General features: G+C 40.2%; 1 protein-coding gene and 1 long non-coding RNA gene across 8 annotated transcripts in view; one reads left to right on the top strand and one right to left on the bottom strand.

Moving 5' to 3' along the window:
* TMEM164 (transmembrane protein 164) overlaps positions 1–20,268 on the top strand; it is a 228,313-nt gene that overhangs the window by 35,537 nt on the left and 172,508 nt on the right. The gene's annotated exons all lie outside the window — the stretch shown is intronic.
* On the bottom strand, positions 6,523–13,086 carry LOC118498483. Its single transcript, XR_004900968.1, has 3 exons — positions 11,454–13,086; positions 11,118–11,119; positions 6,523–8,175 (listed from the first exon to the last, which is right to left on the bottom strand). It is a non-coding gene; the product is annotated as an uncharacterized LOC118498483 (long non-coding RNA).

The following is a 20,268-nucleotide window of genomic DNA, read 5'->3' as shown; positions in this document are numbered from 1 at the left end:
GCCACTAGCCAGCTGTGGCTACTGTGTACTTGATGGGTGGTTACTATGATTTAGGAAGTGTTTTTTTTTTAAAATACTTTTAATTGAAATAACCACAAGTAGTAGTGGCTACCATCAGACAGTGCAGGATCATATAGAAAACTGTACTTGAACAATGATTAAAATAAAATAAAAAAAAAGAATAAAAAAAGAATATTTAAAAACACAGTCCCTTTTTATGGCTGAGAGAGGCTCAGTATGTATAGTAATCTATAGTTTCACTGACATTGTGGCTGCCTGGAATTTTGGAGAGGCCATCAGATCCTGGTAGAATCATGGAAAAAGAGGAAGCAGTGAGTTTATTTCAAAATGAAAACTGCCTTTATTGAAAGGTGTGCGTTGGGCAAAGAGGGAGATTATGCTAGATCAGTAGAGTGCAGGCAGAGTGTAACAAGCTGGAATATGAAGAGGAGACATTTGCACTTTATACATTTGGTAATAGGGAGTCATTAAAAATTCATGAGAAGAGGAGTAATGAATGAGAGTGGTGTTATAAGGTCACCTCTGCCAGGGGTGGACAAACTGCTGGGAGTGGATGTGAGTTATTGGCTCCTTCTTTATTAGATAGGGCTGGGCAGTAGTGATTCACCAAAATGCAGCCACATCTAAACACACAAATTATTTATTTTTGCATTGGCTTCCAGTTATTGTGTGCCTTCCTGTGGCTCAGATACACAGCAATGTTGAGTGCTAAGTTGGGAGGTGGGAGAGAATGACTGCCTATATGAGGAAAGGCAGTGTTTAGCCACAGACAGAACTGCCCACTGTGGCCCTCATGCCTTGAAAAGTGTCTTGGATGGCTCACTGATCTTTCAGAAGCAACCTGGGAGCCCACCCATTCATGCTGTTCTCACTTGCCTGCTTCCTTTAAGGGCCAGTTGCAAATTATGAGTAGCTACTAATAATATAATTATGCAAATTATGAGTAGCTACTAATAATAAAAGTATGATTTAAACTATCAGAGTAAATCACAGAAATACTCAGAAACAAATATTATATAATTTAGATTTACATATGAAGTGATTTTAGGTGTTAATAGCTATGTGCAGGAAGATTATTCATTTTTGGATATACTGTTCAACCTAAGTATTCGAAGTTCACTTGTACTTTAAATGCAGATCAAAATAAACTTGGTGAAATTTTTTCAAAAAAGTTAAACATCTGTTTCTTCCTTCTAACTGGTCCTTCTTCCACTCTGTCCCTTATTATATTGATTATATTTCTATAACTCTGTTGTGACCTTAGCACATGGGCTTAATAATTAACTGTTATTGTTCTAGAGATCTGCCTCTGGACTCATTTTGAAGAAAAAGAAAAACACTATAAAAAGCACTCCCCATCTTTTCATTGTCCCCAATGTGATCAGCTAACCCAGCCACTCCCATTTTCTACCCTACCTAGACTCCTAACCCCTAGGCCCAACTTGGCTCTGAGAGACAACCTAGCTTAGAAACAACCTCCCTTTTGGGAAAACACATTCTAATTAAGTCATACCTAGAAGTCTTCAGAAACCATAGACTTGGGTGGGGCCTTGGGAGACATACAGTGAAATTTCCATGTCTCAGCAGGCCTTGCAATTGAGAATGGAATGTCCCTTCCAATTCACTGAACCAACAAGGGTCAGTTGTTGAGAGAAAAGGTGGCCTAGTGTGGGCCTCACCTTATCTCCTGCCCTTGAGATGCAGTTAGAATAACTGTGAGTAACCCTTCTCTCTCTTGGCATAGTGAAGCAGCTTCCTCATTGTTGCCCAGTTAAAGGAAAGAGACAGGTTCCTGTCTTGAGTTGCCACTGGGGGAAGCAGAAAATTTTTTAAAAAGTTAACTTGAGCTATACACTTAAGATTTTGCAAAAATCAATGATCTTTTGGATGTGGTAGAATTTAAGGGCTAAGAACATGGATTTTTACAATGTGTATGAGGGGGACCTCAAAAAACTGAAGTTATCTTCTGGAGGTCAGGCCCCTTGTAGTATAGGCTTTCCCCGCTAGGTGAGTGTTCTAGGAACCCATCTGTATCAGTGTAACAGTTGGTGTTGTTGTGAGAGGCTGTGTTCAGCTTCAGTGAATTTTTTTTGAAGACTATTTCATTGCATTTGCTTATTGCATGATAGGTGATTTACAAGTACACCTGCCCACACTGCACTGAGTGTTCAGTAGTTTTTGACCAAAAATGTCATGATCCCTATGCCCCATCCTTCTTATTCACTTGATCTCTCCCTGAATGACTTTTTTTTTGTTTTCCCCGGATGAAAAAAAGTCCTCAAAGGGAAATATTTTGCCAATGTGGAAGAGGTGAAACACAACACGGCAGAAACTCTAAAAGGCATTAAAAACGATGAGTTCGAACACTGTTTTCAGCAGTGGAAAAAATGTCTCAATAGTTGTATTGCATCAAATGGAGAATACTTGGAAGGCAACTGAATTTAAATGTGTAAGAATAAACACAGATTTTTTTAATAAATAAATTCTGTTTTGGAGAGATCCCCCCTTGTATTTACTGAGCTTGTACTGTCTGCCAGTAATTCTGCTAGATACTAGAATCAGACACTAGTGGATTACAATTTTGATTCTGCCAGTTGTTAGCTCTTTGAGCTTGGGTGATTTTTTTTTTTAACTTCATTTGACTTGTTTGTAAAATGGGAGTAATAATGCTTACCTTGCATGGTTGTTGTGAGATTAGAGTGTCTATACAGTGCAGTTCTTGGGACATAGTAAGGATTCAATAAAAGGCAGTTGTTATTAGAAGACTTCTGACCAAAATGGAGGCATAGGTAGACACATTTTGCCTCCTCGCACAACCAAAAGAAGGACAACAACAACTTAAAAACAAAAGAAAACAACTAGAACTGGCAGAAAATTGAACTGTATGGAAGTCTGACAACCAAGGAGTTAAAGAAGACATTCATCCAGACCTGTGGGAGGGGCAGAGATAGGCAGCTTGGCAGAGAGGACTCGCAGTGGGGTGGCAGCTGGCAGACCCAGTGAGGCTGTGGCTGGTGAAGCAGGTGGTCCCACATTCGCGTGCAGATAAACTGGGAGAAACAACTGGGGAGTGAGACAGACCGCACAACTCAGGGCCCCAGCATGGGGAAATAAAGCCTCAAACCACTCGTTGAAAACACCTGTGGGGGTTTGAGACGGCAGCAGGAGAAACTCCCAGCCTCACAGGAGAGTTCATTGGAGAGATCCACGGGGTCCTAGAATGCAAACAAACCCATGCACCCTTGAATCAGAACCAGAAGGGCCCAATTTACTTGTGGAAAGCAGGGGAAGTGACCGAAATCTGGCAGAGAGTGGAGCAAATGCCATTGTTCCATCTCAGACCCCTTCTCCACATACAGCATCACAACCCATCCACGTGGGTTGCCCTGCCCTGGTGAACAACAAAGGCTCCACCTTTTGCTACATTGTAACATGCATACCAAGACAAAAAAAATATGACCCACATGAAAGAACAGATCAAAGCTCCAAAAAAAAATACAACTAAGCGATAAAGAGATAACCAATCTATCAGATGCACAGTTCAAAACACTGGTAATCAGGATGCTCACAGAATTCATTGAATTTGCTTGCATATTAGATAAAATAATGAAGGCTACACTAGGTGAAATAAAGGAAAATGTACAGGGAACCAATAGTGATGGGAAGGAAATTGGAACTCAAATCAATGGAGTGGACCAGAAGGAAGAAAGAAACATCCAACCAGAAAAGAAGAAACAAGAATAAAAAAAAAATGAGAGGCTTAGGAACATCCAGGACATCTTTAAATGTTCCAATATCCGAATTATAGGGGTACCAGAAGGAGAAGAGGAAGAGCAAAAAGTGGAAAAGTTATTTGAACAAATAATAAAGGAGAACTTCCCCATTCTGGCAAAGGAAATAGACTTCTAGGAAGTCCAGGAAGCTCAGAGTCCCAAAGAAGTTGTACCCAAGGAGGAACACACCAAGGCACATCATAATTGCATTACCCAAGATTAAAATGAAGGAGACAATCCTAGAAGCTGCAAGAGAAAAGATACAATTATCTACACAGGAGTTGCCATACGACTATCAGCTGATTTCTCAAAAGAGACCTTGCAGGAAAGAAGGGGTTGGAAAGAAGTATTTGAAGTCATGAAAGGCAAGGACCTACAACACCCAATATTGCTCTATCCAGCAAAGCTTCATCATCACCAAGTCCTTATTATATGAAATGTTAAAGGGCTTTACCTAAGAAAAGGAAGATAAAAAATATGAATAGTAAAATGACAGTAAACTCACAGTTATTAACAAGCACACCTAAAACAAAACCAAAAGCAAACTAAAACAACTAGAACAGGAGCAGAACCACAGAAATGGAGATCACATGGAGGGTTAGCAACAAGGGAGTGGGAGGGGGAGAGATGGGGAAAAGGTACAGAGAATAAGTAGCATAGATGGTAGGTAGAAAATAGAAAGGGGGAGGGTAAGAATAGTATGGGAGATGTAGAAGCCAAAGAACTTGTATGTATTATCCACAGACATGAAATAAAAGGGGGGAATGTGGGTGGGAGGGGGTGTGCAGGGTGGAGGGGAGTGAAGGGGGGAAATTAGGACAACTGTAATAGCATAATCAATAAAATATATTTTTTAAAAAGGTGTTAAAGCAGTCCATTTATGTTTGTAATAACTTCAAGGTTAAGCCCTTGACCCAATGTCCTTTCTCCTCATTCCTCGTGCTTGCTTTTGCATTCATGAAGCTCCGTATCCTCAGAGTAAGAGACATTTGGTGTGACAGATTTAATAAGAAAGATTTTCTTGACTGAATGGGTTCCTAGATACCAGGCAAGTGAGGAAATCTTTAAAGCTGCTTTTAGTAATGAACCTAAGGTGATTGCCACCTGTCTTAGAGGTTTCTGCTCTGTCTGAGAGGGGGTGGGGATAGATGAAAGTGCCTCTTCCTGGCTTTTTCAAGAGTAAGTTTATGGGAAAATGGCACCTCTGCTTTCTGCACTGGAGCGGGTGGGTGGTGGAGGATATTAGTTTTGAGTCAGGAAAACCTGGTGTTTCATACTTGGGGGTCATGGTCTCTTCACCTTGATTAAGATGCTCTGTTGGGCCCTGGCTGGCGTAGCTCAGTGGATTGAACGCGGGCTGCAAACTAAAGCATCGCAGGTTCGATTCTCAGTCAGGGCACATGCCTGGTTTGTAGGCCATGCCCCCAGCAACTGCACATTGATGTTTCTCCCTCTCTTTCTCCCTCCCTTCCCTTTCTAAAAATAAGTAAATAAAATCTTTTTAAAATTCTGGAAAAAAAAAGATGCTCTGTTGGATTGGCTTTTGGATTGGCTTTAAGGAAAGCTTTCCAGTTGATCTCTTAATCTTAAGAAATAGCATTGGAAATCAGTTATCACTTTCCATAGAAAACTATCTTTCACATGCCAGAGTTGTGTTCTGGGGATTCAGTGAGTCTAGATTATGACTTTCTGTATCACCTGGACCAGAATTTCTGAGAGTGATACATGTTGTATGTGGATTGAGGGATCAGGGTTTGCTCAGAGAGTGAGTTGTATAATGGTAATATTGAAATCCCTAAGGAAGCCTGAGCGGTTTCCACGGCTACTGCCCTAAAAGGAGACCCTAGCAAACAAGAACATGCTGGGTCACTGACCATCTCAAAGAGATTATTCATGGATATCAAAATTAAATGTTAAGAGGACTTCCCTGAAAGAGCCAACAATGAACTCTCCTTCAAATTTACTCATCTCTGTTGCGGTTTTTTTGTATGAATGAGAAGAAATATACACTTGAAAAATTGTTTGTGATACAACTCTGTATGTTAAATACAACTTTAAGTTCTAAGGGGGGCAGCTTGTCTCTCTATTCCAAGTAATTCCATGTAGAGCCTCTTAAAAAGATCCTTTGGTAATGTGAATTACAGTCTTCAAATTTACTGGTTGTTGAATCTTAATTTTAATGTATTGGCTTGGCTTCAAGTACTTGACCTATTTTGCAGGCTACAACCTCATTTTTAGTGAAACAACTGGGTATGTTCCTTTTATAAAATATTCAGGGAAATGGCACCAATGTTATGTTCTCCCTTGATCTAGCTCTCCAGAGATCTCAGAGCTGTAGCAACAACTCAAGTTCAGTTAGTATTTGGGTTCCCAGCAGCCTCTCTACACAGAATGTTAAGGAGTTGTGTACAATCACTTTTCATAATGATGACAGAATACAGAGTAATGTGATTTAAAAAAAAAACAACTGAATAACTCTTTGCTTACTTCCTTCTACTGGCCTTTGCCTTCTCTTGTTTCAGTGTACCTCCTTCCCCACTATGCTCATCCACACTCTGAGGTTGGACTCTGAGCCCAAGCAGTATGGAGCCCATCCATACTGTTTGGGTTCAAGTCTTGAGGCTCAGAGACAACTAACCACATGGCCTCTGTGACCAGGGGACACAGCTGACACTGATATTTGGGTCCTAACTCTCAGCTTGATTTAAAGAAATGCTGCTGTTAAATGTCATCTTTTGTTTCTAGACCCATGTTGTGAAGTTTGACTCTGACCCTTTGCATAAAACACCCTAGGTGAGCAACAGGTTAAATGGAAAATCTTTCCATGAAACAAATCCGTTTAATAGTATTATAGTAGTCACCACTTATCCATGGCTTCACTTTCCATGGTTTCAGTTACCCACATTCAACTGCCGTGTGAATATGTTAAATGGAAAATTCCTGAAAACAATTAATGGGTTTTAAATTATGTGCTGTTCTGAGCAGTGTGATGAAATCTTGTACTGTTCTTCTCCATTCTGCCTGGCACTTGAATCATCCCTTTGTCCAGCATCTTCACACTAGGTACACTCTCTGCCCTTTAGTCACTTAGTAGCTATCTGTCTGGGTTATTAAATTGACTATTGCTGTATCGCAGTGCTTGTATTCAAGCAGTGTTGTAGGCTACTGCTATGTCCCAATGCCTACATCATTCACCTCACTTCATCTCATCACATAAGCATTGTATCATCTCATGTCATCTCATGAAGAAGGGTGAGTATAGCACAATAAAGTATTTTGAGAGAAAGAGCCCACATTTATTAAAGTATATTGTTATAATTGTTCTGTTTTATTATTAGTCATTTTTGTTAACCTCTTCCTGTGCCTAATTTATAAATTAAACTTTATCATAGTTATGTATGTAGAGGAAAAAACATAGTATATATAAGGTTCAGTATTATCTGAGGTTTCAGGCATTCACTGGGGGTCTTGGAACTTATGCCCCACAGATAGAGGGGGACTACTGTACTTGTAAATAAGTACCACACATGAAAAACTCTCATTTCCTCATCCCTGCTAGGCATGCAGCCAGATTAGGAAAGTAGATCTATTTTATTTCATTGATTTTGGCTTTACTTAAAGTGGATTTTCAGATTGGATGCATTCCTGTTTGTACAGAAGTCCAAGAAATGTTTGTCACAAATTGATCTAGTAGGCCAGTTTGGTTGTCCACAGTTATTAGATTTTATTTTGGTGGGTGTCACTGATCTCCAATAATTTGAGGTAGATGAAGGCTGTAGTTTTCTTCCCCACAATTCATGTATTACAGTGAAAGTAATACAGATCAAATTTTGCCACATGTACATTAATAACCAGACACAACACAGTCATACAGCCTAATCTGTATGCCCAGAGACAATCCATGTCTTATTTTTTTCACCCATTATCTTATGTGAAAGTTTACTGGAGACAGATGTGACAATATTTTCATGGTAGGATGCAGCTTACCTTCTAATCAGAGGGCACACCTTAGTCCTTCATAAAGTTTCTGAACATAAGATTTGTTGGGACTCCTGACCCTAAGGTGCATTCCAAGGGGTGAAGGACATTGGGCCAACCAGAGTCTTCTTCATGCAAGGATTGGAGTGCCTGACTAATATTCCTAACTTATCCCTGCCTTGGTGTGGAACACCAAGAGGTCCCCCAAGAAATATCATTTGTAGTATCCATTGTTCTAATTAAAATGAACAAGCCATTTGAGTGTGGCTTTTTGTCCATTTTAAATAATAAGGTATATTTTAATACAGTAAAGTTCACCATTTTAAGGACACTGTTCTGTCAGTTTTGACAAGTGTATACACCAAAATCAAAACAGAGAATGTTCTGTCACCCCCCAAAACCCCTCCACAACATGCTTGTAGGCTTTTAAAAAGAAACCCAGCCCTGGCTGTTGTGGCTTACTTGGTTGGAGCATTGTCATATACACCAGAAGGTTGCAGGTTTGATTCCTGATAAGGGCACATGCGTGGGTTGTAAGTTCAGTCTCTGGTCAGGTCATGTATGTGGGGGAGCTGGTTGGTGTTTCTCACATTGATGTTTCTCTCTCTGTCTCTCTCCCCCTTCCTCTCTGCCTAAAAAATCAATAAACATTAAAAAATACAGATGTGTTGAGATATAATTCATGCCATAGTGTTCACCTATTTAAAGAATACAATTCATTGGTTTTGGTATATTACATCATTATTTTAAAAAAATATTTATTTTTTAGGGAGGGAAGGGAGGGAGAGAGAGAGAGAGAGAGAGAAACATCAATGTGCGGTTGCTGGGGGTTCTGGCCTGCAACCCAGGAATGTACCCTGGCTGGGAATCGAACCTGGGACACTTTGGTTCCCAGCCCGAGCTCAATCCACTGAGCTACGCCAGCCAGGGCTACATCATTATTTTTTTAAATGTGGTAAAATATAACATAAAACTTGCTATTGTCACTATTTTAAGTGTACAGTTCAGTGGCATTAATTATATTCATAATGTTTGGCGACCATCACCACTATCTACGTTATTTGCAAAACTTTTTCATCACCCAAAACAGAAATTCTGTACCCATTAAACATTAAGCAGTATCTCCATATTCCCCCCTCTCCTAGCCCCTGGAAACTGCTATTTTACTTCCTATCTCTGTGAATACGCCTATCTAGTTACCTCAGATAAGTAGAATCATGCAATATTTGTCCTTTTATGTTCGGAATCTTTCACTTAGCTTAATGTTTTTAAGGTTCATCCGTGTTGTAGCATATATAGATACTTTATCCCTGTATCTATTCATGGACACTTGGCTATTGTTAATAGTTCTGCAATGAACGTTGGCTTACAAGCATCTGTTTGAGTCCTTTGTATCAGTCCTTTTGGGTATACAACTAACAGTGGAATGGCTGGGTCATATGGTAAATCTGTGTTTAGATATTTGAGGAACTGCAGAACTGTTCCACAAAAGGTAAGCCATTTTATACTCCCACCAGCAATGTACAAGAATACCAGTTTCTCCACATCTTCTCGGGCACTTATTTTCCACTTTAAAAATTACAGTGCTCCAATTCTACTGCTGGGATTATATCCTAAGAACCCTGAAACACCAATCCAAAAGAACCTATGCACCCCAATGTTCATAGCAGCACAATTTATAATAGCCAAGTGCTGGAAGCAACCTAAGTGCCCATCAGTAAATGAGTGGTTTTAAAAACTGGTACATTTACACAATGGAATACTACACAACAGAAGGAAAGAAGGAGCTCCTACCCTTTGTGCCAGCATAGATGGCACTGGAGAGCATTATGCTAAGTGAAATAAGCCAGACGGTGAAAGAGAAATACCATATGATCTCACCTATAAGTGGAACCTGTAAGGTTTTCTTAGACCCCGCCGAGGAAATAAGCAGCCAATTAGCCATGGAAACAGGCAGATGAGCTTTATTGTGGAAGTTTGTGCTCCCGGGCGACGTTTTCCCCGCCCGCCCGGAGAGGGGGCTAAGAAAAGACCGTGAGGGAGAAGGGAAAGGCTGGGAGTTTTATATGGCTGGACTTCCCGCAGGAGCCAAGGATTGGGTCTTGGTGAACAAAGAAGCAACTTAGCATTGGTGGCTCCTGGTCTGATGTCAGTCACCTCTTCTGGGTCAGAGTTCAGTTGCCATATTACTTGTAGTCCAAATGGTGGCCATATTTGTAGTCCAAAATGCTAATTGTAACTAGATGCCCACTTGTCCTACCCTGCCCATCCTGACAGAACCTAATTGACAAAACAAAAAAGTGAGCAAAACATAACCAGAGACATGGAAATAAAGAATGTACTGACAGTGACCAGAGGGGAGGGGATAATGGTGGAGAAAGGGGGAAGGGTCATCAAGGAACATGTATAAAGGACACATGGACAAAGACAATGGGGGGAATTGAATGTGGGAGGTGGGGGGTGGGTAGGGCAGTGGAGAGTAATGGGGGAAGTATAGGGACAAGTGTAATTGGACAACAATAAAAAAATTATAGCTATCCTAGTAGGTATGAAATGGTATCTTACTGTGGTTTTCTTTTGTGTTTCCCTGATGACTAATGATGTTGAGCACCTTTTTATATGTCTGTCGGCCATTTGTGTATGCTCTTTGGAGAAATGTCTGTTTATGTTCTTTGTCCATTTTATAAAAACAGGTTTTTTTGTTGTTGTTGTTGTTGAATTTTTGATTATGGGCTTTGATTAGAGATTATAGTTGCTAACTAATCACCCCTGGAGGGTGTATTCTTAATTAGGGTCCTTCAGCTGTTAACGTAATATGCTGGTAAACAATTAAAGCACTGATTTATAGCATTTGCCATTTTTCTGTAGTGGTTTTCAAGTTACCCATCTGCCCACATTACAGTAAAAAAGAGTTGGGAAGTGATGTGCACAATCAGCTTTTACTAGCCAGTGCTGTTGGGCTTCCAGCACACCACTGAATGTTAACTAATCACACTACAGGGTAGAAAAAAGCTAACACATACACATGTACCACAATGTGTATGCTGAAAGTAAATTGGAGACATTATAACTGAAAGTAAAAGAAAATGATTTCTAATTGTAGTACTTTAAATTTCCCAATTGAAAGTAACACTAGCTACTATTTGTTGAACTCATTATATGCTAGACATATTTCAAGTGTTTCATACATATTAGTTAACAGAGGAAGAAACTTAAAACAAGGTAGTAGGCTGACACTTGAACCCAGACTCCAGAGCCCCTGTGTTTGACCTCTGTGCCACAGTGCCTTCTGTCACATTCGTGCCATTTACTTACTGAGTGCCAACTATCATAAACAGAGTGAACAACTTTCTTCTAATGCAAGACATGCTTCTTTGTTACTTTCTTCCCTCCCGCCTTTCTAAAACCTATGCAAATTGGAGGAGAAAACCACAAAGGTGTGGGGGTACCACCTATTGAGGAACTAGAGGGGTTTAAAAACATCCTTTTCTTGACTGCAAAAAAAAATGTTTAAGCAAGTCATAAATGGCAAAAATAAAAAGTGAAAATCGTCCATAATTCCATTCACTAGAGATAATCATTATTAACAGCTAGCATTTATTCTTTCACATCTTTTTCTTTACACATATTTTTTACAAAAATGGGATGATTACTTATAATCGGAAACTTTTTTCACTTGACAATGTATTTGGATGCCAGTGCATATAGTACTACTTCCTTCCTTTTAATAGGTACATGGTGTCCCTTGTGTGCACAAAGTGAAAGGGATTTTGAAGAGCTATTTTGAAGAATGCATGATAGGTGGCACCTGGGACAAAATGATCGTTGGTTCCTGTTGAGTACCAAAAGAGCACCATTCTGTCCACTCCCCACGGCAGAGCTGCCATAACTTACTTACTTGGAATGATAAGATAAAAATCACTGTTGTTAAGAGTTACAAGAAAACTCTTAAACTAAGTTATTCAGGGATAATTGTGAGATAAGAATACAGGTTAAATTCTTTTACATTTCTTCAGGGCTTTGCAGCAGCTCTGGTCTTTGAAACTTTTTGGAATTTCTTCAATTATAGTAGGTCCTGCTCTCAGTTTGAGAAACACTGTTTTCAAGGCAGTGAGTGTGCAACCTTTCAATTTCTCTTCATCTGTAACTCTCTTTGTGAGATGGGTTGTCAATGGTGGTTAGTGGTTTTTTTGTTTGTTTGTTTGTTTCCTCCTCTGCCCAGGCAGTTGTCAGTAGCAAACCTCCTATTGACTATATCAGGTGTGGCATTTATTGTTGTTGAAACAGGGAGTTGATAAGGGAAAAGGTTATCTAGGGGAAACTTAAATTGAGAAGTAGTACAAGTGTCTGACAGTAGTTATTAGGTGGCTGTCAAAATAGCATGCTTTACTCTCCTGCATGTATAACTCTAGGGAATAAAATAGCCCAAGAACGATAAACTCTCAATAGCCATCTGTTGGTTTGTGATGCTGCTTCCCTTCTTTTAGTTAACATTGAGCCCTGGCCTTACATGGTATTTGGACAAACTTAGAAGATGAGGTGAGCATAGTGTGTAAAGCAAACTGACAGACTGCCTGCTGAGGGATGGCTTTAAGGCTAGTGCTGTCAGTTTATCAGGATTTGTCTATCTCCTGCCCTCTTCTTTTTTCTTTACCTCAGGGAGTTGGCAGTGGGGCTAAGAGGTTTGGGCTGGGGTCAGATGCTATTTTTACTCTTAATTAAGAAAGTAAGAACATGGGTGTTCGAAGCTCATGAATGGACACGTCATTATCTTTCAAGTTACATACTAAGCAGAAGGCTTATACATATATATTTTACTGTGCCTTTTGGTTCACATCTCCTTTGAAGGCACCACTCCGTGCAAGCTGTGCTGAGTTGCAGCAGTCATGAGCTGTGCCAAACATGTTGTCCCCCTGGCTTGCGTTGATGAAAAGTGGCCACCTGTCTTCAAAACAGCCCATCTATCACCTGGCTAGCAACATGGGCTTGACAAGTTGAGCTATACCATTTGTATTCCTCTCTTACAAAATTAGAATTGGGAAACTGAGAGACTAAATAAAACCATCTGCAGCAGGGACCAGAGCCAAAAGATGATGGGGAGAGGAGCAGTTATGTCATGCCATGTACAAACTGGTGTTATGAGGAGAGAGAAACCATGAGTCAACAGAGGAAGCTAGTAATGAGGAACAAAGATACCCTGAGAGACAGATAAGCTATTCCCCATACCCACCTTGAACCCAGAACCACCTTCTAGATCTCCTGGGGCCCAGCTTTATCTTGCACTAGGATTTTCATAGGATACTTGTTTTCTTAAAAATAATAATAATAACCCTTCCTTTTCTTAAGCCATAAGAGTAGGACTTGTTTTCATACAATACAGATGGTCATACTAACACTTGTTACCTTTTGTTTTTTGATAATAGCAAAAAAAAAGATAAATGTTAGTGAGGTTTAGAGAATTTGGAACCTTGGTACGCTGTCATTGGGAATACAAAATGTTGTAGCCACTGGAAAGCAGTATGGAGAGTCCTCAGAAATTAAAAATAGAACCACCATATGATATAGCAATCCCAGTCCTTGGTTTGTATCCAAAAATATTGAAATCAGTCTTAAAGAGGTACTTGCACCCCAATGTTCATTGTAGCACTATTCACAGTAGCCAAGATGTAGAAACAACCTAAATGACCATGAATAGATGAATAAACAAAACATAAATATTGAATACATACAATGGAATATTATTTAGCCTTAAGAAGGAGGAAATCTTGTCATGTGCTTTGATGTAGATGAACCTTGAGGATATGCTAAGTGAAATAAGCTAGTCACAGAGGATACGCTGCATGATTCTACTGATGTGAGGTATTTGCATAGCCAAACTCATAGAATCGGGGAGTACAATGGCAATTACTCTAGGGGCTGGGAGGGAGGGGTTACCAGGGGCTGGCAAATTACTAATCAATGGGCATAAAGTTTCAATTATACAAGATGAACAAATTTTAGAGATCTGTTGTACAATATTGTACCTATAGCTAACAATATTGTATTGTAGGCTGAAATTTTTGTTAAGAGGGTCGATATCAAGTTAAATATTCTTATCAGAACAAAATAAAATAATTGTCAGACCATATCTAGCCCCAACTTTTACAGTTTTACAAGTTTTGGGCTGAATTTGTAACAGTTGGTTAACATATAGGGTTAACATTAGGTGCTGAATACTGTTCTAGTATTAGGAACAGTGGCAAAACACAGATACCTTATTATTTCTCTCAGGCTTAGTGCAGACATTATGGACTTTAAATCTGTGTCCCTGGCAAACAGTGAGAATGAAAGCAGGCAGGGATCCTGACCATTTATCACCTCACAGCTGTCAGCCAACAGGGGGTTGCCTTTATCCTGTTGAACCTCTCAGTAGAATATTTGCCTTTCATTTATTCCTCTTTCCAGTAAACTCTTGATTATTTATGTAATAGAGGAGATCATAAATGTGAATAATAGGCTCACCCAACATGGCCTCTCTTCCTTGCCACAGCAGCACTGAGTTCCAGTAATGGAAACCAACTAGCAGAAGCAGTAAGGAGGCTGAAAAAGTTGGGAAGGGGTCAAGTACATTAACATTGTTTCCTTTCCCATGGTTATATCTTCCTTCTAAATCATCCCTGTTGAGTTCCTTTTCTGGTGTCAGTAGGAGATTGCTGCAAAGGCAATGCCATCTGCATGATTAAAGTAAAAATACAGAATTTTTAAAAACTAAAAGATAGTTGGGGACAAGTTGACTGGGATGCTGTCTTTTCCTCCCATTTATTTTACCCTTTGTCAGTATCATGGCATATTGAAGCCACTCAGCTAGCTAAAATATCTACAGTGGGGTTTCTCAGAGTTTGATTCTTAATGCCGCTTGCATCAGAGTACCTTGGTTGTTTATTAAAAATGCTGACTCCTGGGCTCTAGCTCAGACCTATTGAGTCCAGATTTGGGGGAGGGAATTGACCTCGAATATGAATTTTAACCCACTTATCACCAGGTGATATTTATGCATACCCAACTTCGAGAATAACTACTCTGTAAAATGACGTGAGGGGATTTGGAAGTAGTTCTGGGAAATCATGAATACTTCCATTTCCCTCTCTATTAGTAGACCAAGTGAATGGGTGGGAAAAATGTGGCATTCCAGGTGTCAGAGGATATTTTTCTGAGTCCAAACAGATTGGGGTTCTCTACTGAAAGAAAAGTGGAGATACCAGCATGCAAAATGAAATGGGCCTTAGCATTTAAATATGTGTTCAATTACTGCCTTGGTAATTGAGAGCTGTTTGGGTAGGGCCACAGGAAATTGTGCCATTAACACACTTGGTTTGCATTTGTGTTTCCTTCTAAGAGACCACCCTCTTCTCCATTTCTGCATTGTCTTTATGTAGAGTGAAAATAGTCAGTCATCTTCAACATATTTGGGATTTTGTGGTAATTGAAATATACACATAGGCACTACACAATGCCACTCAATAGTTGTGCCTAAATATAACCCTACTAATCAAAATTAGGATACTGTGTTTATTTTAAGACAGTAGTTATAGTGTTCAGTGTATTTTTCAAACATTGGCTCTAGGGATAAAGCAAGATCCTGTGTTTTATTGCTTATCAGGCATTCCCCAACAACATTGTGGGGTTTTGTTCCAAAACTTTCTTTGGAAATCTGTTTAGAATTCAGATTGCATTTTTCCATGGACACAATATTCTTGGAGATCAGGTTCTCAGACAAGCTGGCAATAGCCAATTTAATCTGAAGTGAAATATAAGTACAGTCCTCCAGTCCCTAACAGGATTCCTAAGAGTACATTTAAGGAAAAAAAAGGTTTTAGACCCATGATCCCAGGAACACATTTCAGCTTTACCCTCTGAGCAGAATTGTAGGGATTTGTTGTTGGAGGGAATAATTCAAACTCCTTCACATGGTTTCCTAGGCCTTGCTTAGTGATTTCACTTCTCAGCTCTTCAGAATCATTTCTCATCATGTTTCCCCTGGCCTTCTATATTATCCAGGCAAAAGGAGCTACTTTGAGTTCCCTGAACTTGTCTTATAACCTCTGGGCCATTGAAGCCTTTACCCATGCTCTTCCCCTGCCTGGAACATCTTCCCCTTCCTGCTGACCAATTGGTGGCTCTGTTACAGAGTCTCAACAGTTAGATAACAGTTTTTATTATAGTGTGATTTGCATGTTTTATGTCACTTCACTTTCCTCTTACCAAACTGAATACTGCAAAAGCAAAGACCATGTCTGTGTTACTCACTGTGGTATCCCCAGAACTTCACATAATGTCTGACAGGTAGTAGGTTCTTAATAACTGTATAGCAAGTGCATGAATGATCTAGTCTAGGGATTCTAAACCTTTTTATAGCTGCTATATACATGATGGATGGTATTCACATGCTCAATAGACTGAGGGCTGAATCAAAATGAAGAGAATTAGATTATAGAGAATTCCCAACCACTGTCTCTGTAACTTAATATTTCCCATTTTTAAATCATTTTACTTTTCAATTACAGCTGACATATATTATTATATTAGTTTCAGATGTACACCCAGTGATTAAACATTATATAACTTAGTGATCATCCTGATAAATCTCATGCCACCTGACACCATACATAATCACTAGAATATTATTGATTATATTCCCTATACTTTACGCCCCCATGACTGTTCTGTAACAACCAATTTGCATTTCTTAATCCCTTCACTTTTCACCCAACCCCAAAACCTCCCTTCTGGCAATGGTCAAAATGTTCTCTGTATCTATGTCTGTTTCTGTTCTGCTTGTTCATTTATTTTGTATTTTAGATTCAATTGTGGACAGATATACTTTTTTGCCATTTTACTGTTCATATTTTTTATCTTATGTTTTAAAAATGATTTTATTTATTCTTAGAGAGAGGGGAAGGGAGGGAGAAGCAGGGACAGAAACATCAATATATGGGAGAAACATCAATTGGTTGCCACTTGCATGCACCCTGACCAGGGTTGGAACTGGCAACCTTTTGCTTTGTAGGATGATGCCTGATCAACTGAGCCACACTGATCAGGTCTCTTTTTCATCTTCTGCAAGAAGACCCTTTAATATTTCATATAATGCTGGTTTGGTGGTGATGAACTCCTTTAGCTTTTTCTTGTTTGAGAATCTCTTTATCTCTCCTTCAATTCTAAATGATAGCTTTGCTGAGTAGAGCAATCTTGGTTGTAGGTCCTTGCAGGTCCTTGCTTTTCATCACTTTGAATATTTTTGGCCAATCCCATCTAGCCTGCAAAATTTCTTTGGAGAAATCAGTTGAGAGTTTTACGGGGGCCCCTTTGTAGGTAACTAGCTGCTTTTCTCTTGCTGCTTTTAAGTCTCTCTCTTTGTCTTTAACCTTTGGCATTTTAATTATGATGTGTCTTGGTGTGGACCTCTTTGAGTTCATCTTGTTTGGGACTCTCTGTGCTTCCTGGACTTATATGTCTATTTTCTTCACCAGGTTAGGGAATTTTTCTTTCATTATTTTTTCCAAGTAGGTTTTCAATTTCTTACTCTTCCTCATCTTCAGGCACCCCCATGATGTGAATGTTTATACACTTGGACTTATCCCAGAGGCTCCTTACACTATCCTCATTTTTTTGGATTCTTTTTTTTTCTTGTTGTTATGATTGGTTGTTTTTTGCTTCCTTACATTGCAAATCACTTATTTGATACTTGGCTTTATCTATTCTACTGTTGATTCCCTGTAATTCATTCTTCATTTCAGTTAGTGTATTTTTTTTTTTTACTTTATTTTGACTGGTCATTTTTCATGGTGTTGAAGTTCTCACTAAGTTCCTTGAGTGTCATTATAACCAGTGTTTTGAACTCTGTATCTCAGAGATTGCTTATCTTCATTTCATTTAACTCTTTTCCTGGAGTTTTGTTTTGTTCTTTCATTTGGGTCATGTTTCTTTGTGTCCTCATTTGGCAGACTCCCTGTGTATGTTTCTATGTATTAAGTAGAGCTGCTGTTTCTCCCAGGTTTGTAGTGTGGACTAATGTAGCAGGTATCCTGTGTGGTCTAGTAGCACAGCTTCCTTATTCACCCAACCTGGGTACTCAAGGTGCGCCCCACATGTGTGCTCTGTACACCCTCCTCTTGTAGTTGAGCCTTGATTACTGTTTACATGTCAATGGGAGGAATTTACCCTCAGGCCAGTCAGCCACAGGGACTGGCTGAGACCACTGACTAGACCACTGACCACCAACCTCCGACCACTGTGAAGGATCAGCTGTGCAGGTGCCCACTCCAGAGAGTAGGACTTACTTTAGCAGGGCTGTAGTGTCCACTGAGTCTGCTCTTTGAGTGTGTCACTTGTAGAAGAGGCTGGGTGCTGGTGCTTCAACATGGCCTGAAGCTGTCCACTGGGCTTGCTGGCTCTGGAGCCCCCCAGGAGGTGCAGGCCAAGGTCATGCACCACCTGTGTTCTACCTGGGGCCACCCAGCATGGGCTACAAAGGGAGCTGCAGATGGCTGCTACTTGTGCTGGCCTTGGAGGTTCTGGCCTAGTCAAGCGAGGCCAATCTGTGAAACAAGGCTGGCTGTTGCTAGTGCCAGGCCTGGGGCCACTTAGCCAGAGGTATGGAGCACACTGAGGCCAGATGCTGCCTGTTTAAGAGATAATTAGGAAAATCTGAAGCATGAGCCAGGACAGGCCATTCATGTGGAAAAGCCACTGGAAACAGCTTGGGTGGGCCCAAAAGTTGGGTGGGGTAGGGCCTCAGGGAACCATCGGGGTGGGGCAAACAGTATGTATGAGTCAGGTTGATGGAGTCTCAGGGATGGCATTTGCCTGCCGGCTCTGTGTGGGGAGGACTCAGAAAGGAACAATGGCCTTTGCCAGTGCTTCTGTCTGGGAGGAAGCTGTCTCCTCAGCTCTCACCCTGATGATGATGGACAATCCAGTTCCTCCCTGTATGCCTCTGGTGCTTTTCAAGCTGTTGCCTCTGCACTGGAGCTGAGTGAGTGATTTTGAGCAAGTCTGTGTGTAGCCCTTCAAGAGGAACTGGCTGGTATTCCAGATGCCTTCATCTGCTTCAGCCTCAACCTCTGCTGGTTTGGGGTCTTCTCTTCCTGGCACTAGAACCTTGGGCTGGGCAGGCAGTTCTGTATAATGGTTGCTCTGTAGTTTAGTTGTAATTTTGATGTGTTGTGTGAGGAGGCAAGTACTAAGTTTATCTGCACTGCCATACTGACCAGAAGTCACCCTGTAATTTAATTTTTCTCCATGGTTCAAGAAAGCATAATAAATCATTTGCCTCATCTTTCACCCAGTGAACATACTTCTGGGCTGCTAAACCATGCTGAGAAGTACCAATCTGGTCCAACCCTTTTTCCCTCTTTTATAGATCTGGGTTCCAAGATTTAGAGAGGGAAGTTTTTTTTTTTTTCTTTTTAAGATTTTATTTATTATTTTTAGAGAGAGGGGAAAGGAAGGAGAGAGGGAGAGAAACATCAATGTGTGGTAGCCTTTCATGTGCTCCCTACTGGGGACATGGCCCACAACCCAGGCATATGCCCTTGACTGTGAATTGAACCAGCATCCCTTTGGTTTGCGGCCCATGCTCAATCCACTGAGCTACATCAGCCAGGGCGAGGGAAATTTTTTTCAAGTCCATAATTTAGTTAGCAGATGTTCTGGGATTAGAACCAAGGATTCTGGCTCCCAGGACATTGCAGTTTCTTCCAGAGGTATACATTCCATTTATAAAGCCTGCATGCATTGAAACAGCTTATTCTTCTGTGGATATTAAGACAGTCTCAAATCATTTGACCCAGGTCACTGCCGATGATGGATTTGGGAAACAGAAAGGTGAAATATTACAGAAAGTACATTCTGTAAATTAGGTTTGGTTCATTAATGCTGGGCCTGGAGGAGATCTAAGGGAGTAGAGCTTACCCAAGTCACTGCTTACAGAATTGAGACATAACAAATGGCTTTTTATTATTCTAGGATTCCACATCTGTAGAGAGTTTAGAACATGACTGAATGTTCAGTGGGTATTTCTTGATTATGCGATTTGCTGAAATCACTCTACTGATGTGAATTTTTTACCCCATAGATCAGTTAATTGGTAAGCATGTGGTTTGATAAGTGATACTGTTGTTACTGTTATTAGTTTTATGTATTTCCTACAGCTCTAGGAGGAGGCTTTAGGCCATTTGGTTTGGAGCTGTTCCTCAGCTATTAAAAATTACATGGTACCTTGAACACCTATTGTTTAATGTTATTTGCATGTCCTGTCTTGACTGCTGCAGGTTTCTTTTGCTCATAATAGAATCTGTCAGAGGACTGAATTAGAGGACACAGGATAATGGGTCACCTAAGTAAAGTTTAAAGGCATTTAGGAGAGAGGCCAATTTGTAAGCCATGGAAAGGAAGGGACAGCAGTGCTTTTGCAGGTGTAATCCTGTGACCCAGAGTTGGATTCTTGTGGAAGGTA

This window comes from Phyllostomus discolor, chromosome X (assembly GCF_004126475.2).
Source record: "Phyllostomus discolor isolate MPI-MPIP mPhyDis1 chromosome X, mPhyDis1.pri.v3, whole genome shotgun sequence".
Lineage (NCBI taxonomy): Eukaryota > Metazoa > Chordata > Mammalia > Chiroptera > Phyllostomidae > Phyllostomus > Phyllostomus discolor.
This window is presented reverse-complemented; position numbering and strand designations above follow the sequence as displayed.